We start from the raw sequence: 27494 nt of genomic DNA on the forward strand, positions 1-27494 counted from the left end.
CAGAAAGGGAGTCACCGTGAACAGGAAGATGACAGCACTCAGCATCCAACCATCCACTGATTCTTGTAAACTGTATATAATCAGTCGACAGTATGGTCGAAATAACATGCTTGTTATACAACATATTATCCCTAAGTGAGAATATCCATGTGGCGCCAAGAATCTGCTTCATAATAGTGTGATCTGCTACTCATCTTCAATATATTTAACGTCAGGATTGACACGACAATGAACAGATGGTGTGTCAGTGTGTGTCTTTTTTCTCAAAACGAACCAGTGTATTATGAGGACTAAAGGTTTGGCTGCTGGCTACAGTAGCTGCCAATCATCTCAAAACACACACAAACAGTAGTATTGTTCAGCTCAACAAGTGATTAAAGGACAAGAGCAAACACACACACACAACAGGAAGCCATTTGGGAAAAGCAGAGCTGAAATCTCTTAGCTATATTTAATTTTTCTCCTCCTGACCTACATCCGTCCCACAGTCTTGTCTACCTCGACACACTTCTTGTCTTTGTTTTCTCATTTCTTTTTTTAACCTTTCAGACCACACATTTCTCTTCAATATCACTGGTGTGAAGTCGATTTTTGTTCTATAATCCTTTACTTGAGGCACAAATCACTTCGGTGGGTTAGGTTTACCAACCATGAACTCTATTTTGTCAAGTTTGCCCACAAATCTGATGCCATGATTTCGATCAAGAGGATATCAAGACCATGACACACATTAAATCATTCCAATGTATATATTTTGTTAGTATGCAGTGTGACTGTGATGAGCTGAGCCTAAATGGTAAATCAAAATCCAGGATATTAATTGTTTCATTACCCCATAATTACTTTTAAACATTTGGCAAAATTAAATCCTGTTATTTATAAGGTATATTGATGGGTTTTGTTTATGTATTATCTGATATTGATGTCACACCAGTCCTTTGAAATTGTTGATCATTCGAATATGAAGTGATTTTTCCAAAATTGTGATTTATTTTTAACACATTTTCATTGTAATACACTCAAGTCCAAATTGTTTTTCATTGTTTGTTTTTTTTACTAATGGCATGCATCAATTACAGTAACCACTATTGCGAAAAATAACAACAAAACTAACACAAGTAATGGAAACCTCTGTTGCTTTTTTTGATCTGATTACTACCGGTGCCATTATGGTACCAACTATTGCTGCTACATTTTTGGGGACACAATTAACAGCATACATGTAAGATCATGAGCTATAGGTAGTGACCAAAAATAAGAGCTATAAGCACCTTTTAAAATACTCTGATAGATTAAGAAGCTGAGCCATCGGGGATAGATTTGAAGTAGAGTAAGTAAGTAAGTAAATTAGTAAGTATTTATATAGCGCTTTTCCAGACCAGGGTCACAAAGTGCCTAAACAATCAAAACAACACTCAATAAAATATATACTTTAAAGCTCAAGTGACACTGAGAACAACACAGGAGTTCCAGAAAATCAAGGAAAAGCCTGTACGAATAAAAATGTCTTAAGATGTTTCTTGAAGGAGTCAGTAGATCCATCAAGCGCTTTTCCATATGAACGTAGCCAGTTGAGGTCTGCATATTCTCCACTGGACACTCCACTGGACACTAATGGGACATTAAACCAATGCATTGTTATATGAGGTGGGTGGAGGTGTTGGGACAGAGCCAAAACATAATGATTATTACATCACACACAATGCCATGGAAATGGTTTAACAATCCCAGAGGGGTTTTTCTGGAGATTTAGTGACACTACAGTTTATATTTAGGTTTTCTTAATAAGAATTTAATCAAATGTACAGAAAACTTTAAATTTAACTCACACAAGAGCATATATTTCCGCCTTAAACATACCATAATACTTTACAACAGCTAAGCACACTTAGTATTGCAGAAATATTTACCCAAGGCCCACAATCTCTATGTGAAGTGTCAAATCATACAGTATCTGGCTTTCAGCTGCTCCACAGATAAAGCCAATATCCACAGACAATGACCCTGGCAAGGCAGCTGCGGCTTTTTACAGGAGCAGTCTATTTCTGCGAGGCTTTGTTACGCAGCTGATATTGTGCAGCAGCTTCTGTGTGCTTATGGGCAGATACCAAGAATCATTTATGGGAAGGTGCGTTTGAATATTAGCAAAACAATGGGGATGTTTTCATGAGCCTCTGTGTGTGCAGCATGTGCCGGATGTCAAAAGCGTTGATAAGAGGCAGAAGCTCGGTGGAAAAACAGGGCAGCGACGGTCAAACTTGTTTGGGTGAGAAGTAATAATAGTTTGGCTCAGCTGTGTTTTGGCATGACCTCCATTTGCCAGCCAGTGACGAGCATCTTGGGAAATTGGCACGGAGACAGATCTTACATTTTTTAAGCAACCCCTAAAGAATATTAAAAAAATGACAGACACATTTGTAATTTGTTCTCTCCTTGCCTGTGTTGGTTACCAAACTCTGTGTATAAATAATAAACAGTGTGAAGGACAAAGCTTTGGGAGAAGTTTCAGATTAATCTGTGCCTTTTTGGAGTAACAGTAGCGAACAAAGCTCACTTTTCTTGGACCAAAATATCTCTGTGGTGCTAGTCTGTAACGTCCATCTTGTATTGAAGCTCCAACATGAGAAATTGTTCACGTTATGCCATTGTCCGTGCATATGCACAAGATTTCTTCTTAGCCATGCTACTAACAAGCTTAAAAAATAGACTTCATCATTTTTCAGGACAAATTATTATGCCGGGGCTTCAATATATATGTATGTATTCAGTATGGAAGTCTTTGGATGAGTAGAAAATGAGTGACATTTTGGGTTAAATGACCTTTTATGTTGGTTGTATTTGGATTCAACATCATCGCTTTATAACAAGTCATCAGCATAAATGTGCACCACACTTATTATGCCATTCCGAATTCAAGCATAGTGAATAAATTTGTTCTTCTTTGGAGGTCTCCCAGCATGCATTGCAGGACTGAAATGTAGCACTGGCCTTTGTTTTCTTCCTTCTGTATTCATGCTATCATTCTTTTTTAGGGAAATATGTGCAGTGTTTTGGTGACATTTTTAGTATCAGTGCGATATGATTCTTGCCCTAAGGTTGCCATTGTCTTTTAACTAGTGATGGTCTGATGAAGCTTCATGAAGCAGTGTCATGTTGTTTAGAGGTCAGTAGGTGGCGCCATCAGTTTAAAAATGACGTGATGTTTCATTAGAACAGTTGTTCAAAACAAAGGAAAATAGTGCAGAGGCCGCCATCTAGTGGGCTCTGAAAATAATGACACTGCTTCATGAAGCTTCATCAGACCATCACTACTTTTAACCAGCCCACCAAGTAAGAGTGGCTATCTAGATTGGGGAACATCAGTGAAAAATATATATCAAATGGTAAAAGTTCCTGTCGTAGCAATTGATCATATATTGAAAGAATCTATCAATATTTGCAAATATCAGCAGGAAAAGCGCCCCCTTGAGTTAAAGTAAGTAAGTAGGTAAGTGAAGGTTATTTGTAAAGTACCTTTCTAGACCAAGGTCACAAAGCACTTTAACAATCAAAAAACAATACACAGTTAAAATACATACTTTTAAAGGTCAAGACACATAAGAAAAACACGGAAAACCAGGGAAAAGCCTGCACAAATAAGAATGTCTTGAGATGTTTCTTGAAGGAGTCAGTAGATCCATCAAACATAGAGAGAGAGGAAGATTGTTCCAAAGCTTAGGAGCAACAGCCTGGAAGGATTTCTCTCCTCTGTTCCTGAGCCGTGTGCGAGGAACCATCAGTAGATTCTGATTCACAGACCTCAGAGCCCGAGCTGGGGTGTAAGGCTAGATCAGATCACTGATGTAAGGAGGAGCCTGGCCATGAATAGTTCTAAAAGTAAGGACCAGAATTTTAAAGTTGATCCTGAAAGAAACTGGCAGCCAGTGAAGAGTTTCAAGGATCGGAGAAATGGGAGTTCTTCTACTAGTGCAGGTAAGAAGTAGGTGCTTCTAAGAAATTATTATCACGTCATCCTACTCAATAGACACTTTCCTATTCAGCTGAGACTAAATGGCTGTCAGCAAATTAGTGGTGGCCCTCAGAAAGCCTTCTTAGGGCCACAAATGGCCTTGTGATACTTATCCCTGATTTTAAGACCTAAATCAGAATGATTCTACGATACAAGAATGACAAATGTGGGTAGCAGGGACAAATCTTGGTTTAGTGATAGAAAGTGTTTCTATAGAAAGACCGGAGAAACAGCAGCACGATTGACAGAAAGTGTGAGAGAAAGAGAGGGAGAGAGCTGATGGCTGCAGCACATGGGAAATGTTCCACCATCATGAGGGCAAAATTGAAAAGCGCCCCCGGGGCAATTCCACTATCTTTCCGGTCCAGTCTCCTCCTCTTGCCCTGTTTTTTCCTGATACCTCATTCTCCCTGATTCATTTCTCTTCCTCTCCCTGTGTTTTTTACGACCACGAGTCAAGTGCTCATTTATTTTTTCTAGAGGGACAATATTTGATTAAACAGCAAAGCTGAACTATAGCTGCAAACCAAACATACAAAAAGATCAATGGATGAGAGCCTCAAGTTGAAATTTAAAATATTAATTTTGATGTCAAGCAATAATGAGAGTAAGGATGAAAATGTGTATTTGATACTCAACGACAAAAGTTAATTTGTCATATAGAGGACTGTGCTGCACAATCACAGCTGTGTTTCCAGCAGCTTGAGTAGCTGGTATCAGTCCAGATCAGAGACAATAGAACGAGCAGCAGGTCACTTATTTACATTGTAGCGGGCTTATGGTGGGATTTATGCCTGGACACCTGTCCTGTCATCCCGTCTCTAACTGCATCTATTGTCTCATTAACATTCACTGTGACACATCTGCAACTCCAGCTGAAAGAAACAATGATTTGTCTCCACGGTTCTGTAGCGTTTTGACAGGCGATAAATGCAGAAACTGAAACAACTGTTATCTTGAAACAAAGAATGAACTGCATTGCAGTTACAATATTCTGAAAACTTTTGAAAATTACTGATAGGGCCGTTAATGATTCTCACCTATTCAAGGGTTCAACAGTTGGATTCAGCATTATTTTAATGTGCTTACATTCAAATGAACTTGAATCTAGACCTACAGCTCTTCAAAGCAATTGATGATGAAGCAGAGAGTGACATCTAGTGGGCTCTGAAAATAAGGACACTGCTTCATGATGTTTCTTCAGCCGATTAACGGTGGGCAATGCAAGTAAGAGGCCGACTTCTCAGATGAAGAGACTCAGTTTAAATGTCTTTAAACTTTTCTTTCAACTTCTTTCCTTTTTTTAAACTTTTTTTAAACTTGAAACCGTATCGTGTCAAATAATGAAATAAACTGAAAATAATCAGTCCACAGTAAACGGCAAAAGCCACAAAGTTAAGTTAATTTTGTACTTAAGCAAGTGAGGAAAATCTTGACCAATCAGATCTGACATCATTTATTCAGACCCGTTGTAGTTTTAATTATTTAAAAACATAAAGGCTTTTAATTGAATGAGGTCAAAAGGTATCTTTTTTAGTTTTAGACAATTTACTTTGTTACATATGTATTTGAAAATATATTTATATAAAGAAAATAACATCAACAGAAGTAAGATTTAGTCACGCACTTTACCTTTCCTCACAGCATTTTTCCCTGCTTTCAACCCTCTGGTGAAGGGCACTCAACCGTCTGGATATCCGCTCTTTCTGACGCACATATTCACTTATTACCTCAATTATGGGCCCTTGTGTTCGTACTCGGATGACAAATTATACCTCTACTCTTTGATCTATATATAAAGGAGTGGCAAACCATGAGCTCCACAGCCGAGCCTTCACCCCCAAAAATGAGAAAACTTACAGTTGCCATAGCACTGTCAACTTTCTGCTTTTGAAATGATTTTCCTGTTTAAAAAATAAACGTTTTCTTTTTACTCATATTCTGGAGTTGGTCTCATATTTTCTTATTATTTGTATTTTTTAGGTGAAAATCTGTCTTGAAAAAGGTTTTTTTTACTGCCAAGCAAACCAAAATGTAATAGTAATTTGCTGCCATTTAAATCTCCCCCTCTAACTACTCGTCAGACGTTGGTCTGACTTCAGGAAGGCTGTCACTGGTCAATTTTCCCTTTGCTTTTAAACCGAAATGAATTGCTTTAACCATAGATTCAGTTATTCCTTAATGAAGACAACTGGTCATTAAGTTATTTTCAGGACATCTTTGATTCATAAAAGTAGTTAGTAGATAAATTGAGTAAAAGTGGCATAGTCCAAGCTGCGGCCCTGAGGCAAGGATGTTGAATAAATATTCTTTACGGTATCAATCGGTGTGAGAATCTCAAGACACCTCTCTCCCTCTCTCTCTCTCTCTCTCTCTCTCTCTCTCTCTCTCTCTCTCTCTCTCTCTCTCTCTATATATATATATATAGTTAGGATTGCGATTTAGGGGCTATGATTCCATTCTACTACTATAAATATGTTTTAACTTTTTTATATTTCTTTAACTGTTTACTTTTATAACCTAAAACCAGTAATTGTGACAAATGAGAAACAAACTAATTAATTTCAATGAAACTAATGGATATGTGAAAATTGGAAAGAAAAAAAACATTGTGTTCTTGAAAATAAAATGTGTCTTTACTCACATATTTAAGAAGGGAAATTATGCTTCTATGTCCAATATGCATCTAGAACATTTTTCCAACCACCCTCAGTATTATGTTGATTTATTTTTTACATCAGCAGAATATCGACCAGTTTCCAATACAGTGATAAGTCCATTTTGTCAACTGCAATAACTGTCATAGTCTTTTTATCAATGAGCCATTAGCATGTGAGGAAAGCATGACTGGATGCAATTTAGAAGGTGATTCTGACGAATAAAATGAGACCTAGGTTGTACTACCCCTAATTAATTGGCATGGCCTTAAACATGACACGTCTCCATTTAATTTCCCCTAAAACAACACATTTACATTTTTTACAAGTTTGCAAATCAATAAAAACAAATTGACAGAAATAATAGTATTTTTTTTCTGGAATGGAAACATATTCTTAAGTCTACATGTTACCAATACAATAATGTTAAAATAACTTTTTGGAGGTTTTAAATTTGACATTATTATTTTTCTGCAAAAATATGTTGGGTTAAACCCCTTCCACCATAGCCTCCAAAAATGTGATATTAATAATAATAGTGGCCTTTAAAGACCAAGAACATTTCAAATCAAATATCTTACAAACAACAACTTTTTCAATCGGCTAAATACTGAGGAAACAATTTAGCAGTTATTACAGTGAAATACATATTTTTTTGCTCTGGAGTTGCTGGAGTTGGCAATTAAAAGTTTCTACCAACCCCCACATGGAGCTCTGGACCACCAAGATGAGTGACAGGCATTACACCATGATCCCAATATCTGTCAACATCCAGCTGAGATGAATTAGAGGAAGAAAAAAGGTGACTCACAGATTAACATACGGTTGTGCGGCTGAATCTTGTAATTGATTTCACAAGTAAGCAGCGTGTCCACAGATTGTCAGGTCAGTTGAAGACGCGGAAAAGTACCGGATGTGGAACCGGAATGGCACCTGCGTTCACACATGCAAATCAACGACCAGCAGCCGGATTGGCAATTATGATCAGCTGACTCCAGCGTTGCTAGGTTACTTGGTGAACTGGGTTACTACATGTGGAACGTATCTGCATAAATCACACATCGGTGTTGAAACAGAGACGAGCTCAACGTCCACTGGGATCGAATAGGATGATCGACCTGATCTTCTCGCCTGAATATGATTTAAAAAAAGAAAAAAAAAGCAGGATTAGCTTTTCTTTTTCGTGTGAAAGTGTAAAACTATCTTTATTCATCAATCAATGTGTTTATGCCGGAGATTTGTTGCGGAATCACATTCATATATCCCGGATTTAATGACTTGTTTGCACTTTTCGCATTTCGCCTCCCAGCTCATGGCAGCAGATTAATATCAATGCGAAGATCACAGAAACCTGGACAAGCCCAGTGTTGAAGAAATGGAGTAAAATAAATTGTTGTGTCTTATTGTACAAATCAGATAATGGATGTATTTTATACCTGAATATTTTACACACAAAAATATACTGTACATCTTGGTAAAATCTTCAGTGAAGTCAACACAGTTTTGGCAAAAAACATAAACCACACTGGTTGTCTTTCTCCATCTCTAAAATTCTTGAACATGAACAGGACAAGCCAATATTAAGGGACATTTTGTTCCTTTGTATTTTTATGTTTCCAGTGCAGCTAATTGTGTCTCAACAACAACAAAGAACGATCAACTCTAGCTCACAAAGTCATTCCATTGGTGTGTTTCACTATCGTATTTGAGCTTCTGTGAAAGGATTTCAAATGTGTGTCCCTGAAAAAGGCGGTGAGGATTTGAACCTTTTCAAAATCAACTCACACCCAGGAGCCGCAGATGTGAGCCATATCAACGTTTCATTCAATCCCCGGCTTTCATATTCATCACAGGCTGCGACGAACTTCTGTTGGCCTGTTATTATCCAAATCAAATTAACAGAGTCATTTCATTCATGCCACTGATACCATCTAATAGGACACGCAGGCAGACTTGATGGAGTTACAATAAGGTTGCTTCAAATAAGAGGGCCTGTCACTCAACACAGGTTTGACATCGTGTCAGGTTGAATCCGTAGATTTTATTAAAAAAAAAAAAAAAAAGATTTCAGGATAATTACTACAGACAAACTTCAATCAGTGTGAATCAGAACTTGCAAACATTAAATTAGTATTCATTTAATTGTCAATTCTGGTGGAAAACGAGGGAGAGATTGGGAGAAAGTGACATTCAGGAGTCATTCATTGAAGCCGCCAACAAAAGAATATCTATCTCTGAGGAGGGGAAGCTGAAAAATGACTGCTATTGTCCCCCCAACTCGTCATTAAGTAGAAAATAGGCACCATCTAAGCAGGCAAAAGAATGAGGCAAAAACCCGGAGCCGGTGGGAAAAGACGGGAGGAGAAACTGCAGATTTCATTGTCATTGTTGAAGTCATTGTGGAAGTCCATTAAACAGAATCTGTATGTCAAACATGGCAGATTTTAAATGAAGCGCCAATCAATCTCAGACATAAGCGTCAGGTGGAATTTAACGAGGGGGAACACGCCGATCCCACCGAACGAACATCACAACAACGTTGCTCTGGAGCAAATGGAACACGAGCAACTGTCTTGCTCAATAAAATATTAGACGATAAAGTCATAATTGGTGGGATCATCCAATAAATCTGTCAAAGAGCAAGAGGACTGGGATGATTCAGTTATGCCGCCGCAGAATGTTTAATAAACGGCCGGAAACAGCATGGATACTTGACACATTTAATACCAGTGTTGGGAATCTTTATATTGTTCTTGACACTTTGATGATGATGTATGAAAAATCAGATTTAACTAGGAATGGGTATCGTTTTATCTAAACTTTTGAAAAAGTGCTCAAAGAATGAACGCAATTTGTTGCGTGAGAAGCTTTGCCACGTGAGTTCTGATGCGGAGATGAAATTGAAATGTATCACATTTTTAAATACAGGTTGAATGTATGCCTTGTAGCCCAAAAAAAACCACCCTAAGAATATACCAAAACCAAAATATGGGAATGAAATGGGAAATGTATGTTGCATTTGGGTCAGAATCGGTGGCATTATGGTAATAACAGAGTACTTACTTTAGTTTTGTCAACTTAAAATCATAGTAAATAGTAAAAAAAAATCCCACATTAGTTTATTTTGTTATTTTCCTTTTATTAAGTAAATGTTTGTCAGGATTCTATTTGTCTCAAGCAATTGAATGCACCAAGGCTGTTTCTAGGTGATTGAACGCACCACACTCACCTGTGTAAATGAGATGTGCTGTAGTTTGTCGTCTCATTTTTGATCCACGTCACACATCAGTGTCATTTTGGAGTTGATTTTCAGCACATATATGTTGTAATACAAGGAATTGAACTCGATATGTGTATATGGGTCGATCATGGCTGTCATTACAGGAAAAAAATGGGGGACAAGATCAGCTCTTAGAGATTTGGGGAGAAAACAAATGGAAAAAACTTTGTTTTTTGTGATCCACCACAAAACCTTGTATAGACCAATAGGGTTTTGAGCTTTGCTTGAAAAAAGTGGCTCCACTGAATGTCTTATGGGTGCATGACTGTAGGTGAGATGAAGGAATGAACATAAGTTACCGGCTTCACTACAACATGAGCAGATACTGAGGTTGTATCTCAGGTAGACATGGAAGTTGGGGCGAATTATTCAAAAGAAGAAATGAATTCATTGCAAAGTCGCGTGAGTGGCTGCAGATGAACAGATAATCCGGGGCATGGAAATGGGGCAGTGGAGAGTGAAAACCCTAATGAGCGGTAATGAGGAGAGAAGTTGTGCGAACGACACCTGATTACCTCCATGACTTGCAGAAATGGAAAACAATGGATCATGATTACTGTGTTTCCAACATTAGGAGTTGTCATTACGCTCAGGAAATGGTGTGTTAAGTTTTGTGTCAACTGATCGTTTATCTCTATTGAGCCAGATATGAGTGCAGTGTGGTGACGGGCGAGAGTTTTCAAACGATAACGTCGAAATTGTGTTTATTTTGAATGGCGAGCGGCTGCGCCTGCGTTGGTTTAATACGAATATTTATTTTGTCATTTCATGTTCTGGATTCATGACGATTTTAATGTTTTTAAATTAAAAAATGATCGACTTTCCATTGACTGGTGTATATGCTCCATAAAATAAACACGGTAGTTAGAAAATAAGAAACACGATTCCCCGTCCAATTGTTCCGCGCCTTTAGTGTTTCTCGCCGAATGCGAGCCGATTGCTTCTGAACACCTCAGATAACCCAGACAGGCGCTTTGAACGTGACACAATTTCTAACTCTGCTTCAGGCTGCCTGAGATCCGCGACGCTCCGGGAGTCAGTCAACCATCATGAAGTTCCTCGGAGTCACACTGGCAAATATCTGCCTCATCATGGTATGTGCCGACGCTACATGGATGCGATGTTTCCGACGCCTGGTTGGTGTGCTCTTCACACAGAGCTGATCTCTCTAATCAGACTAAGCAGCTCCTCATCCACACTTCTCATCATTTAATTAATCGCAATCAGACGAGAGTCTCCCGCACATGCACTCGGCTCAGACTCCCCAAAGATTCGCTCTGTTGTTGGCACACACACAGATGTACACTTTAGTCCGACTACTTATTACATTCTCTTCCTCTCCGTTGAATCCGGACGATCCGTGACCTCACTTGGATTCAAGGGCGAATCGATTGGAGCTCATTACATCGAACACCGGGCCCGCCGTCGACCAGTCTCTCAGCAGAGACTTGAATGTAGAAGAAGAGAGCCGGTAAAATCAGGTGGCTACGAGAGGACTTAGGAAGAGGTCTTGTTCCCACTCGAGACAAACTGAGAATCGGAGAGAAGCGTTTCACCTTCCTGCTCTTTCTTTGACGAGGCCACATTTCAACAGGATTTTGTTCAAATGACTCACACACAACATCTACTTTTACTGACTCTCAACAACTGGGAGTTGAAGCCTGACTGAAGAGTGCTACTATGATAACACACCATCTATTAAACATGTGCCCACGCCCACATCATGACACCAATTTAGCGAAGGGGAGTCAGATCAAAGTTATTATATCCAGTTATGTTTCACTGAGCTGATACACCAACACAAGTGGTTTCTACCAAAAAAAAAGAAAAAGTCAATACGATCGACTGTAGTTCTTCACTGTTTGCTGTTTTTTAAAGCTGTAAAAGGCAGTTCAGAAATACAATACTTACGGTGTGCACATAAACTGTGAAGAGGAGGTGAATTTAATAGATCTTATTTTAACTTTTGTTCACTGACAAACATCTCAATGAATAGGACTATACGCAAAGGTTTTTTTTCAGCTATAATGTAAAGTGAAGGATTATTAACCGACAACAAGCAGCTATCTTTTCCACACCTTCATGGGCCAATGGCCTCCAGGAGGCGCTGTAGCGGATACTGCAATTTCGGGGCAGGCGACAAAATAAGAAAGTGATAGTTTTGTTTAATATTGAAAGTCAATTTGCGCAACATGAACACACCCTTATGATGGAAAACACACACAGCTCTTGAGTTCAAGGTGATCAAACTAGCTGATAAAGCTGCAGGTTGGCTGTTCATCAATGAAGTGTTGGTGAGACATTGGAGACGGCAGCGTAAAGGACTGACTCAATGCAAGGAGACAACAAAGCATTCACTGGGAATAAACGCGAATGACCAGAACTTGATAATGATTGTTCTGTTTTATTTCCCTTTAAATATATAGTTATGTTAGTCCCGTGTTGTTCAGAAGAAAATGAAAAAAAATATAACAATTAAATCTTTCTGTGTAAATATCACATGTTATATGTATATATATGCATGGATGAGTGCAGCTTATATAGCCATATATCATGATAAATATTATTATATTCTATTTTGAGGTAAATACCCCGTAACACTTTATATATCGATGTATGTTTTGTAGATTAGAATCTAAGTTTTGGTGAACTACAATTAAATACAAAAAACAATCATTTCTCTTATGTGCATCTCCACAAAAAAGGTATATTAATTATTTATTTACAATTGATGCTATTATAATTACTGGGATATGAAAGGAAAATTGCAATTCAAATGCATCTTAATGTCTTTTTAAAATGTTTTTTTCTTCTATTTGTATTGTACAATTAAAAAAAAATGCAATTTGAGAATTTAACAGATTTTCTTTTCCAAAATAACCCATTAAAATATTCGAAAATTGAATTGGATAGATATTGTTTATTGAAAGGAAATACTTGGCATCACCAGGTGTATGTTTTTTTTCAATAAAAAAAACAAAAAAACAGAGATATAATTTCCACATATATTTTTGAGACACTATATATATTTTTTAAATAATCTACAATTGTTTCTGGATGGACAAGACAATAAATAGATATTCAGAAGAAACCATAATAAAAATATTCCCCTAGGTTAGCTTTGGCTTTACACATCATTTTTATTCGTGCAGGCTTTTCCTTGATTCTCTGAGACTCCTGTGTTTGTCTCGGTGTTGTCTTGACCTTTTAATCATCTATTTTATTGGGTATTGTATTGATTGTTTTAGCGCTTTGTGGCCCTGGTCTAGAAAAGCGCTCTACAAATACTACTTACTTACTTACTTACTTCTTTGATAAAAGTCCACAAAAACACTAATCAGTCACTGTTCTTTGTTTATCTTCATTATATTACACAGCTAGAAAGTGTTCTCTCACGCTGACAAGTGGTAAAATATTCACACCAATCCCTGCGAGTATAATATCACCTATGATTGCATTTCCTCTTGACCTTATCAGTTGCAACAAGCAAATACCAAGTTAGGCTCACTGGGTGGTAATGATAACACAGACTTGAGATTTAGAACTCGTGCTGTGGAGCAGCTGCAGCTTATTTACCCATGATCCATTAGGATCTGGAGTACTTTTTTCTGATGATTCAGTAAAAGATAACTTTTATCGACTTTCTTTTTTTTGGTTTTCTTTGATACTTTCTTGTGGATTTTATTTCCAGACCCAGAGAGGGGTAGAGGTGGGTAATGTGAAGGTTTTATCCGATACTGATGACAAAAACTGTAATTTTGAAAATGTGTCCAAAAATGTGCTTAAAGCGCTACTAATGTAAACACTCTATTTTTGAAGTCTTCCTCTCCAAGATGCAGTAAGTCCCTCATCATGATGATGTTCTTAAGTTATTACTTTATAAAGTTCTTCCACATCTGCAATTTTGGCGAACAAGAGGTTACGAGAGTGGAGTCAATTATGACGTGTTAATAGTTTTCACTCCTCTTCCAGCGAGCTGTAACCCAACCCCACTTTGTTTATACAACAAGTCTTGGTGGAGACTTCCAGGATCAATAACGCGAGGTGACAAACCTGATGCTTGAAAGGGATTTCTAGTGTAAATATTTCAGTTAAAAGAGAGATTTCTACCAACATAGACATATAAATTAGCACAATAGAGGTCAAAGATCAATTTCAAGAGACACTTAAATCACACACAAACACATTAGTTGCCTTTAAAGAATAAACATTGTTGTTAATAATTTCAATAACTATATTGCTAGTAACAAGAATACACAATCAACATTTGCACTCTGGTGTGTTTTTACAATACCATTTACATCTGAACCGGTGTCAGTATGTCACAGAGTCCTGTTACCCGTTCCTACAGTGAGGATTACAATTACAGGAGCTGTGAATCTGTATAACGATGATAAAATAAGCAACTTTAAATCAAAAATGGTGGTTGTAGGTTTATGACGTCTATGCCCTTTAGTTATGTGATGAAACCTCCCGTGGATATGATTGATATCCGGGTCTGACTCATTTATCCTATTGTGAGAGTGACTGTGCAGTTCACTGACCCATAACAGTATTTATGAGTCAAAGAATCAAACACTTCTGGGTTTTTTTCAGTTCTGTACTGTTCCGATAACAATCTTGTGCTGCAGTTAAACAAATTGTTAGTTAATAACTTCACCCATGTTGTTTCTAAACACCTGACCTTTAGTGTAAGTGACAGCAACTGCAGAAGAAACCTGAACATTTATCTGAGCAGCACCTTGTCATCCAGTGGAAAGGTTGCCGGATGACTCACTCTCACGCACACACATGACCTCACCACAACCCACCGAACGCAAGTGGGACAGAAGTGGGGGAGTGTAAATGTCTAAAAAGGTCGAGAGTATGTGCATGAATTCTGACATGTCTGCCGGGACATGGGCGCAGATGGCAAATAATCTCCCATCTGAATAATGCAGCGTGGCTTTCTCCCTCCTCAGTCTCACTGGCCAGAATTACAGCCAGACCCATTTACTGTCCACTCCATTTAGTTCACGCTCGAAGCAGAGGGTGAGATGTTGCTTCGACCTGACAGACGTTGAATCAACATCTCAGAGATGTGATTTTTGTTTGCCACTCCGGTTTACCCGATTTTTAAAAAGAGCCGGAGGCAGCCAACATCAACGTTTAGACCAAGGGTCACCGAAGTGGTGCCCACAGGCACCAGGAAGTAGTGATGGTCTGATGAAGCTTCATGAAGCAGTGTCATTAGTTTCAGAGCCCACTAGATGGCGGTCTCTGCACTATTTTCCTTTGTTTTGAACAACTGTTCTAATGAAACATCACAACATTTTTAACTGATGGCGCCACCTACAGTCCTCTAAACAACATGACAACAATTTTATTGCCCAATTATTAATTACTGAATTATAGAGTATTAGAGGGATATCATTTATTGCTAAAATCGTATATATTTATGTATTGTACCAAACTGATTTTTGCCCTTTGAGGTAGTTCACAATAGGTTGGTGACCCCAGATTTAGACGAATAGCATTTTTGGCAGGGCTCCAGAACAGGAACAGTCGGCAAAAATCTAGTTGCACCACTTCAGTAAGTTGGGAGCACCAGCAAACCTCCAGTTATACTCCTATCAATTAATGTTAACAACCTGGAAAAGTATTTGAAGAGATCTAAAGAGAAAAAGCACACATTGAAAGGTGCAAAACAATTGGCAATGTGTGGTATATAATGGTCGCACAGTGGCTGGCAAACTTTACAACTCAAATAGCCATTTGGACCCGTTTCCTACATGAAAGAAAACACTGGGAGCAGAAAAAATCTTTTTGACTTTCTTTGTTTTCCTTCATTCTATATTTAAACAAACATTAAATAAAACGTTAGTTGCTGATAGTTCACCCAAAAGTCTAACTAAACTCATTTTCTACTCACCCTCATGTCGACTAAGGGCTGGTGTTATTTTCAGAGTAATCTATTCTTTTTAGAGTTACAGACAAAAATGTTTGTTCATTTTAATTAAGCAACTGGAGCTCAGTTGTCTTTGTCTTCATTTTTCCCCCAGAAAGACACTTAAAAACATGAAAATATTAGGAATTGTTCCCAAGAAAATTAAACGAGTCTATATTTTAGGCTTGTTTGGATGATACCAGGCCCACAGCCTAAATTTCATGTGGAGGGTTCCATACGAGAGGGATGTTACAGACGAGCAGTATGGAGGTATTTCGATGTTTTTAAGTGTCTTTTTGGACGAAGATGAAGACGAAGACAACTGAGCTCCAGTCGCTAGATTAAAATGAACAAACATTTTTGTCTCCAAAAAGAACAGATTACTCTCTACTCTAAATAATTCAACCCTTAGTTTACATGAGGGTGAGTAGAAAATGAGTGAAGTTTGAATTTTAGGTGAAAAGTTACTTTAAGCATTAATAATTACCATACAAATGTTTTGTATATTTACTGCAGTTTGTCCTGATAATCTGACTCATGTTTGTTTTTAACTCTTTTCTTATGTAAAGCACTATGTGACTCTGGACGATTATATAACTATTAACATATATCATAATAATTGCATCCCAATCAGCATTGTTATTATTATCATTTCAACAATGCAGAAAACTAAATAAGAGGACATTTAAAATTAAATGCTTTCTTATTAAACTTGATCTTCTTTGAAATAATGTCTCTTACTAACTGACTTGCTGAAAAATAAAAAAATATTATCTATCTAGGCTGAAAGAAATTATAGTTCACCAGCTCTTATTTTTAGTTCTGCACAAATTTGAACTAGAATTTTTGAACAAACAGGTAGAATAGTATAACAGTCATTGTGGTGCATGTTACTGTTCCTTTAAGACTGACACAGGTGAGAGGGGGAGCGAGGAGTCACAGTTCTGCGCTTATGATCGTGATGGACTGATGTTGTTCTTATGCTCTTCTATCGGCGAAGTTACGTCTTACACTAACAGTTTAAAAAATAAAAAGGTCAACTGAAGGAGAGTGCTGCTCGTTTTTCATGTATCATTTGAAAAACGCTACAAAAAATTTAAATGAAATACCCACATTTATACTTACAAAAACCGAGGGGAGCAGTATCAGGTGGGTTATTTGATTGCCTGTTTCTGCCGCGGGCGCACGCCATGGGCGGGGACTAGGTCCTAGCGGTGCATTGAGCTTTATTATTTTCATCTTACGGCTTAGTTCTGCAACCATTAACTAGGTGCAGGTCTTAATTACTGATTGGCGCACCATGCGACCGTAATTTCAAATATAGTCGCACTCTCAAAATTCTGGGTCGAGGTGCACCTGATTCGAGCGCACTCTGGAGCCCTGCTTGGGTCCCGACCGCTGTAATGTCTGTTGTATCTATAAGACAGTCTGAAACATGTTTTATTCTGAAAATTGTTTTTTTTTCAAATGTTGAAAAATCCAGAGCTCCTCCTGATTTGATATGAGTTTTTTTTTGCCAATCTTGCATTATCATTTTTGATGCCACTATATGACAAATCCTCTGAGAGTATTTACTGCCATAGTTGAGCATGTAAAGATGCACAATTATGACAAAGGGAAACAAGCACAGTATGAAGTGTCATTGTTTCTTTAAGTGTCATTCAGTGCAGATAAGTGACAAAGTGCTTGAAGATAGAAGAGTTTGGTTGTCAGTGGGGCGGTGTTTATGAAAGCCAAGGTAAGATAATGCTAACAGCACTGGGGAAGGAACTGTCTCTCAGTCTGGTTGTGCGGGTTAAGATCTTCCTTGAAACCCTGGTCTTTGCTGTCAAAAAAGGTTGAGGACATCTAAAGCTGTGGATGCATTTCCTTGTTTGTTAGCTGCATGTTTCGCTTGCATTAATATTTATGTGTCTTTGCATCTTCAGGTGCAGTAAAAAAAATATAAAATATGCCTAATTCACGTAAAGCATTTGGATGTAAGAAAATGTATAAGGGCGATACTGGAACTATAAGGTTTGAATAAACAGAGCAAACCCATCAATTAAAGTGGAGCACAAGGGTTTCTACAACAGTAGGGGAGGAAACCTGATGAGCACCACTGCCTTCCAATTACTGCCCTCCCTCTCCTCCGGCCCCTGCAGCTGTCCTTTGAGATGGAGCTGTGAAATTGAATTGCTGAGTACGTCTCGGCAAACAAAGCCACTCTCCACCTTGTCGCCAACAGTGCTGAGGACCGATACCGTGACCATCACTAGCACATCCGTGTCAGCGGCAGATAATCCCACTAACCAATGGAAAGAAAACAGACCTCTGGGCAGTGGTGTGACCAAAAAAGATGTTATTATAGAATGCGAAAAACATGACATGACATAGTTTCCAAAACTGAATTTAATAGTTTTATCAAAAGCAAAACTCTGATAGTGTATAAACACGACTGTTGTATTATACATTTTGTATGGATCTAACTTTGTGTCTGCTTTAGATAAGGTAGTTTATGCAGCAATCTTAAAACACCACTGGTCATTAATAGCAAGCCCCATAAAAAGAACCACTAGTGATGTACTGATGAAGTTTCATGAAACAGTATACTTAAGAGCCCACCAGATTGCACTCTCTTCTCAATAATCAATTGCTTTGAACAGCTATTATATAAAACCCTCAGATCATTTTCAAACAGAGGGCGACATCTTTGACTTCTAACACCAGCTATTTCTTGCGTCATCAGTCTCATTAAAGTGTGGCCGATATCCTCACATTTTCCAGTAATAGGATAAATAACCAGCTTGCTCTCTTTCCAGTGGACATTGAAGCAATCCTTAGATCATTTACAGGTCACTGTATGATCCACTGTTTGTGCCACTTCCTCTTCTAAGGGTTCGAATGGTCTTTATTAACAAATCACACTTTGAACGTTTTATTCATTATTACAAAAAATGGAAGGAGATTGCAATTTAAACATGTTAATCACCTGGGTGGAATCATTTCCCAAAATATTTTGATTAAAGGTTGTATTCACCACTTGAACCAGACTATAAAAGAAATGGTGTGGAAAAAAAAGTCTCATTTTTTTTACTTCAAAACATATTTTACAATGATTACTCTTATATTTTTCTTTATTCCTAAGTGAGAAACAAAAAAGGGTGTTCTTATTCTTAATTTTGATGATAATATAACAATGTGGTTTTGAAACTGGGCAGATTCTTGTTTCGTCCTCATATGAACTCGCTAACATGGCGTTACTGTAGTTCAGTTTTTTTTATCCATATCGTCAGAGCAATACCTTTAATTTAATTCGTAGCTACCAGAACCAAAGGTAATATTTGTCCTGGCTTATTGATGTACTAGATTGTGGTCTCCCCCATGACCCCGGTTACCAAATTACATCCAATAGAAAAGCTTACACAACCAGCAGAGAAAAGCAAGAAGCGAAAAATAGTCAAAACACCATTGATTTATCCGGTATTCCTAATAGGCAAATATTGAACTTTGAAAGACACTGCAACATCTCTGGGGTTATCGAAGGGAAATAACTTCTTATTTGAATGACAATTCAGAACAAAACATTTGTTTCAAGACATCATCCATATAATCTCCATTGTTTGTAGTTGATAAAGCTTTTAACTGTCCTAGCAAACTCTACTTAGCCAGATAATCACCATCATCATTGGAAAAAAAAATACTACAAACCATTCAGGACTACAAAAGGATTCCGCTTTGAGCGGACGAAAATAATCCCTCACTGGAATTGTGTCCAGTTGCACAGATTGTGTTGAGTCCAATTTTAGCACTGTTCTACTTCTCGCCAAAACCTGTGAAATATTAGGCCTGTCAACTGTGAAAGGCTCCACAAAGTTCAGAAACCCGTCACTGCTCTGTCTATCAGCTCCTATATGTGTTGCCACAGTTCATTGGAGGCTTTTTTTGCTCAAATGATCACACTTCAGATTGCAAATAAAATGTAATGGAACAATCTAGTGATATCCTGGCTGCTGGATTGGCCACTACATTATTGCTAGTATTAAAAAAACCCGAACTCTTATCGCCAAGGGGCTTACCAAGAGCTTCCACAGTTGGTGATCTAGTTTCACAAGCTGACACATATGGGATCGCTGCATTATTCATACTCTTGGGAAATAGAGTTTTGACAACCCTAGCCAGAGGGGTCTGGTCTAATGAAGGGGGTCCATCATTACTGAAAAAGGGGGATTCATTCACAAGCACTAACCAGATTTATAGGAGCACCTTGAGCTAGATAGTATCAATAATGTTGCATATTAAGAATATTTATTATTATTTAAATAAAACACTTCTAGTTCCTTGACAGTCACCAAAGTTCAAATTAAAACATTTTTTCATTCTTTAATCTTCCATAGTGTGAACCCAGGTCGTTTTTTGTTGCATTTGAGTTATTTTTATAAAAATCTTCATTAAATTTAGAATTGTGTTGGCATTGTATTTAGGAAATCATTAGTTCTTGGCTCATCTACTCAGAAGAGAACAAAACATTTTAAAGATTCAAAGAAATTGTGCCACATATACTTCTTCCAGATGGTTTAGTCTTCCTGGAGGTGCTTCTAATCTTGTATAATCCATTTTTCCATATACTGGTGATAAAGTCATTCGGTCTTGGAAACTTTCCGTCACCGAATATGCCCTTAATGGTGGTCTGGATTCAGGTCTTTGGATCAGGAGCAATTTTAACTAAAGAAATAGCCCAATGTTCTTCTTGAGAATTTATGGATTTCCGAGACTTGATTATTTTTTGCTGAACATTTGATATATGGTGACTTTGAGATTGTTCATTCTTTTCCCCCATGAAAATTAATTAACTTTTTAATATTTAGTTTTTTCTCAAACTGTAAAGTTTACTTTGTTCATTTTTGGAGGGTTACACAAAATATAAACTATCATTTTGCATTTGACATATTTAAGCCCTCATAATATGAAGTTCAAAACATACCCGTTTATAATGTTTGCATTACAAAATGCTGCAGGCAAATTACGTATAATTCTTGAATTTACATGAAGGACAAACTCTGTTGAAGAACTTTAACACACACAAAGGAACATAGACTAACTTACAAGCACTGATTACTGCTCTCTGCTTGTACATGATGGGACCTTCTGACCAGCGAGAAGAGACCAAATTGAATTAAAAACCATTACACTCTGCGCTAAAGGAGTTAGAGCTGAAAGCCGAGAGCTCTTGCAGGAGAGGCGATACCGAGGGAGTACAGATGAGGACGAGCGATAAGCCGAAGAGTGTGACTTAAAGACAAACACGAGAAACCAAACCCAGCACTGAGAGTTTTTACAAAGTAAAGGAATACTCTTGACAACGATCTGTGGCGAATTTGGCAGATTGTATCTTGAGTTAACTTCTCTTGCTCTTATCTTACCAAAACTGCTTTGAAAGTCCAGCCACAGTGATTTAGAATTGTTATATATTTTCATTTAACTGACAAAAGTACTCACTTGAACTTAATTTTAAGATAATTTACACTGCTATTGCAGGTACTGATAAGTTAATGAAGGTTCATGAAACATTATGCTTAATTTCATAACCCACTAGATGACACTATAAGCTCAATGACAGTTACTCTTTTGAAAGCTCAAATATTTTTTTAGCAAGTTCTAGATCAATACTTCTGGATGGCGTAGTTAAGGAGCCCTTCTTTTCTCAAGAGCCGTTCAAAAGACTTGTGAGGCTGAGCTGTTCACTTTCGAAATGATGATAATGTTAATTGTTTATTTGCTACAAATAAGTAAACATGCACTCAATTAACTTTTGTAAAAATTCTGAATCTGTAATAGTCGTTTATAAATCAGAGTACTTCTTATCTTCAGGGCTAAATGTTACCACGGGACCCGATGCGCATGTCAAGATGTTAAAAGGAGCCGCAAAGTCTTTTAATGAGGTAAGATTGGCTCAGCAGTGATATTGGAAGAGAGTTGAGGATTATCCTTGTATCCAATTGTCTACTGTTTTCAAACCAATTATTGTCGTCCTCAGCTCTATGAAAGGGAATTAATGAGGGAACCCGAGCTTTGGAGTGTCACGGCACAATAAGGGACACTGAGATAAACACAGAGAATGGGAAGAACAGAGGAACCTGGGAGGGAGGTGGGGGTTTTGGTGCAGCAATGAGAGATAAAGCGAACAAATTGAAGATCCGTGAAAAGAACTTTGGATCTTGACCTACATGTAGAGGCTTTCCAAGAAAACTTCCTGATTCAAAATATACATTTTATAAATCTATTTATATAGGAATGTTGACATGTCCTTATTGTTACGTAACATTTTCAATTCTTTGCACATATCAACAGTGCTCTTCTATTAAATAAAGGATGTCCTGCATCATTAGTATTTTATGTTGTTGCATGTAGTTTTGAAAGACACTTTGCTCTGTTTCTGCCTGATCCTATTGCCCAACGTTCTCCAGCACAGCTGATTTATAACTGTTATTATGTAAGCTCATTTGGATATTTATGATACGTTTTTTCATATTTCATATTAATTATGTCTTACAACGCTTCTTTAAAAATATGTATTCTTCTGTGTATTGTGTTTTTGTTGTAGCTGATGAAGCTTCATGAATCTTCATCAGACCATGTTGTTATTTTTAGGGGCCCGCGAGATGGCGGTCTTTGTTTTCCAAACAATTGCTTTGAAGCTATTCTATTAAACCATGCACCGTTCTTAAATTGATTATGCCACATACTGAGCTCAAAAAAGTAGTTCACTGTTTCATGAAGCTTCATCAGCCGTTCACTACTAAACGGTGGTTTGGTCAAGTTTTTGGTGTATGTATGGTAAGTGTCCAGTGAACCGAATGTGTCCGGGCCTATTGATGCGACTTCATGGAATAACGCTTAATCATTAAAGCTTTTTACAAGTTTATAAAACTAAATAACATACAAAAAATAAAACGATGAACTTGAGAAAATACTGCCAAACATGAAGATTTATATCAACAAAAGAACATTTTCAGTTCTCTCACTTACTGGTGTGTCACAAGTTTATACTGATTTATGTGTGATGACAAATAAAGGCTACCAGTGTTTCATTCTGGCTCTGTGGTTGGCATGAAGCTGGACTCACTGGTGACAGTTGCAGAGAGGAGATCACTGGACAAACTACTGTCCATCATGGATGATGACAGTCATCCTCTGAACACTGTCATCAGTGAACAGAGAAGGAAATGGAGTGCACAAATGCTCCTCCCATGATGCAACACTAATAGTCTCAGGGACTCATTCATTCCTCATGCTATTAGGCTGTACAACTCTAAGTTTGGGGGCAGGAGTGAAAAGATTATGATATTCTATTCTATTTTAATATTTGTATCCTTCTATGTGTGTATTTTCCTTGATCTATGTTCTTTATACTTAGATTTTTTCATCCCTTGTCTGCTGTGAACTGGAAACTCAATTTCCCGAAGGAGATCTCAGAGGGATTAATAAAGTTCATCCATCCATCTATCTATTCTACAATAGGTCGCTGTAAAAAAACAGTTTTGGGGTTGAGCTAGAAATTTGGTGTATTATATTGATGCCTGAATGCCTATCTTGTTCTGAGAGTTCATGCCATTGAGATAAAGTTTGGAAAAAGACGGGAAGTTGTCATGAGGTTATTTCAAGAGCCCAAGTTACTACAAAAGCAATAAAAAAGTCCCAAATGCCTTACAGAACACAAGAGATGCTTAGAATTAATGACATTATTATGACATATTTGAATATAACAATATAAATGTTTGTGTCATCAAATCCTTCATTTGAAGTATAATTTAACAGCTGGATTTTCACACATACACCGAAAGCTATAATCATCGAAAAGCTCTCATTCACATCCTGCTAGAGCACCTCACGGAGGCCATTGACCCATAAGAATCCATAGATTAGCCACGACAAGGTCCAAAGTAGAAGTAGTGGCTAATGGTCGGGAAATGACAGTACTTATTAAGTAGAAAACTTCATTACAATAATAGCACTGCTTAACATTCTACCGTTTAAATACAAGCCATTCAGTTTCCACTTCTGCTGCTAGAAGAATCACCATGGCAGCCACACCAGCAGCGAACCATCTCTAACTCTTGTTTCTTCCTCTTGTCCCTTTATCACCCCGCGTATTCTCACCCGCCTCTCATCAGTGACATCAGCTTTTTCAATTAGACAGTTTGCACTCTGATGAATTATTTACCGAGTCAGTGGGAAGCGCCTGATGCTCTGTGATCTGCCGGCCAAACTGTGAGCGACTGTGACAAACTGTTTGTTCTCTTTACTTTCAAGTTAGAGCAGATCCTGGAAAAACATATTTTCTGGTGTTTTCTGATGATGCTCTGCGTTCTGAAAGTCTGGTTTTAACGGCTGCATTTATTCACTTGACACTGTACAAAATAGTTGCAGACCCTAAATACAGAACCCTTATTTACAGCAACGCGTCAACAACATGCCAACTAATGCCCATGATGCATTGCAGCACCATGGTTCGTCGCAGTGATGGGTGCTACAGTGGGGAGTGGTGTACAAAAACACAGATTAATTTTTGACCTTTATTTTAAATATTTAGTTGTTTTGAAAAGTGTATGATTTTGAGACTTTAATCAAGTCAGGTGTGCAACCCTGTATGAAAAGAACAATCAGTCATCTTTTGTCCCGTAGTTTGAAGCGATCCAATCAGCTCTGGTGTTGGTCTCCGGTTGTTAATCACTTCAATTTTGACCGAGAGTCCAGTTTTGAGAATTTAGATACGTACAACACTCTTCCATTTGGATATTTTGTACTATAAATACATTGTAAATTACTCATACATAAAGATCAGTGGAGAAATATTGATAGTCACTTGATGTGATTACTATTCAGCTACACGTCCCTGAGCCACTGAAGTTAAATACTGTATTTATGCCATTTACATTGGATTTTTTAGCTTTGTTCCTTGCAGAACTAAACTTTGCACTTAAAAATTACCCCAATTTTATATAAAAGATTCCTCTCCCCCCCACTCACCCATTCCACTTCTAAACATTGTTGTGTTACTTCTTAAATATGCATGCTGGTATATTATTAATATTCCTCTGTTGAGACGAAGACACGGAAAACAACTTACTCTGTCAAGTTACATTCATTACAAACATATCTTCTGGTTTTATATTTTACACTTTGCAGCAGATGTCTTGTATCTTTACATTCATTCCTGCTACCAAAACATTTACAGAAAAAGTGCTTGGCAACAACTTGAAAACTCAAAAGGGTGAATGAGTTCATGAGAGTATTTTTACGGCAAGACAGGCTCAGTAGTTGGAAATATATGTGAACAGATCTAAAGATTTATTGACACAAAAGGTTGAAAGTATTTGACAATGTTGTGTTCACTCTACCTGTTGGGTAGATTGACAAGGATACAAATAGAAGCCACAGATAACACACCCTATAATCTCTTCACATGACCTTGTTAGGCTTTTAGGATTGTTGGAGGAAACCAGAGTATCCAGAGGAAACACACACAAGCACAATATGAAGATACAAATTCTAAATGGAAACGCAAACGTGAAAAGCTTGTGTGACATTTAAAATGTCTTAATCTGTTAGTTAACTAAGAAACACTAACCTAAACTAGTCTACTATTACTATTTTATTGGTAACCTTCGCTTGCAAGACTATCCCCTCCTACGTTTAAGCTAATAAATATTCATTATATGAATTTAATGGAAGAAAACAATTCAAGATTTTGAATAATTATGTGAAAGACTTGCTGCAGCAGCTTCCAAGAACTTGAATCAATTTAAGCTGATATTCTGGAACAAAAACAACAATAATTATTTGTATTGATTTATCTGGAACAATTTGTGACAAAGACTGGCTAGACTAACAAGTGTTATGACTAATAGGACATTCATCATCTTAAATGCTGTTAAGTTTTCCAAAAATCTTTTTCTTTTCTCCAAATTTGTGATTTCTTATTTCGTCTTTGGCTTGTTACAGTTCTTCGGATGTTGAGTCATGGAATGGTTGTCCAACAGAGTTACATTTAACTAAAATCGACTTGATAAAAACTACAAACGAACCTAAGATCTAAAGTTTCAAATGAACCTTAAAGTTAAAGTCTGTGTTGTCTTATGTCAATGTCAAAGTTGACAGGTTTCTGAAGCTATAAATCAATATTTATCCACAATCAATGATCGCCATAGATCTAGAGGACGTAGACTAAGATCCCACAAAATATCACAACAATTCAATGTAGAATTTTTGAGAAATTATTAATTAAATCATATTTTTTTAAACCATCTTCATGTCTGTGTGTGTGTGTGTGTGTGTGTGTGTGTGTGTGTGTGTGTGTGTGTGTGTGTGTGTGTGTGTGTGTGTGTGTGTGTGTGTATGTGAATGTGAATGTGTGTGAATGTGTGTGTGTGAATGCTGATGAGATATGAAATAACCAGTAGCCAATGAATAAGTTTCCCTTTTGGGTTTATACACTTGTAAATCTGACACTAAAGGAGTCAGTGCTTCAACCATGAACCTCACCGCACGTCACTGGGATTACACAAGGATAGATGTTCAATTCATAGAAATCTGTAGTCAAAGAATATCTCATTTTAGAAATCCTGCTGCCAGTACCGAAGGTTATTTTCTCCTGAATATCATTTGAAATTAAAATAGAAGAAAGGTTCTACAGTGCATGAAAAGCTTCCATAATAAGAATATACTCACGTAAGAGAATACATTTCCAAACTTTCAGTTTGAAAATCTCTCTGCATCTCTGGAATTCTCTAGCGAATAACAAGGAGAATCGCAGCCGAGGAACAGATGAGGTGATAACGACAATTGTCTCTGTGATTCTCATCTGCAGCACTTCTGTGATTGCATTTATTAGAGCGTGTGAGGAGGCAGGAAGACCAAAGCGTAATGAAGCAGAATTGACACAACGGGAAGTTCTCGCCTTTCCAGGAACATCTCAACACGTCCTTTTCACTTATTCACATGATGAACGTTGAAACATCCGCAGCTGATGCGTCATCGTCAACACCCATCAGCCCTACGCTCGCCTTCATTAGTGAATATTGTCTTAAAATCCTCCGAGACCTCATGGATCCACTTAACTCCCCCTCAAACATTGATGTAAACACTAATTCACCATTAAAAGGGGATCAGGAGGAGCGTAATGACAGCATTGTTGTTTGATAATGAACAAACAGAATGAAACCATACATCTTAGCAGGATTAGCGCTAATCTTTCCACGAAACACATCCTCTGCCGTGTCGCGCGATTAAAGGAATTATTGTTTCCCATCCAAGTGAAAAATAATACCTTCTCTTGGATACATTTCCAAAACAAGCTATTAAAGACAATTTTCTTATTTCAAAAAGTCAGACTTTGAACCGTGAGTGGAACCAGAGACAGAAGAGAGAGATGAAACAAAAATGAGTTCTCATTATGGAGGTTTGAGGTGGAATATCAATGGAGGAAGCCTGACACCATCAGATTAGCCACAAGGTCTGGGTGATGACACGGTTCGAAAATGGAGGAAATAATGATCTATAAAAAAGCTATGAAGAGATTAAAACAATAACATCTTTTTTCTTTTACAAATACAATTTATATTAAACTATGTCTATGGAACA

General features: G+C 37.5%; 1 protein-coding gene across 1 annotated transcript in view; it reads right to left on the reverse strand.

Annotated features, from left to right (window-relative positions):
- Positions 1-27494, reverse strand: part of dlgap3 (discs, large (Drosophila) homolog-associated protein 3) — a 77465-nt gene that overhangs the window by 20735 nt on the left and 29236 nt on the right. The gene's annotated exons all lie outside the window — the stretch shown is intronic.

This window comes from Callionymus lyra, chromosome 3 (assembly GCF_982586985.1).
Source record: "Callionymus lyra chromosome 3, fCalLyr1.hap1.1, whole genome shotgun sequence".
NCBI classification, from domain to species: domain Eukaryota; kingdom Metazoa; phylum Chordata; class Actinopteri; order Syngnathiformes; family Callionymidae; genus Callionymus; species Callionymus lyra.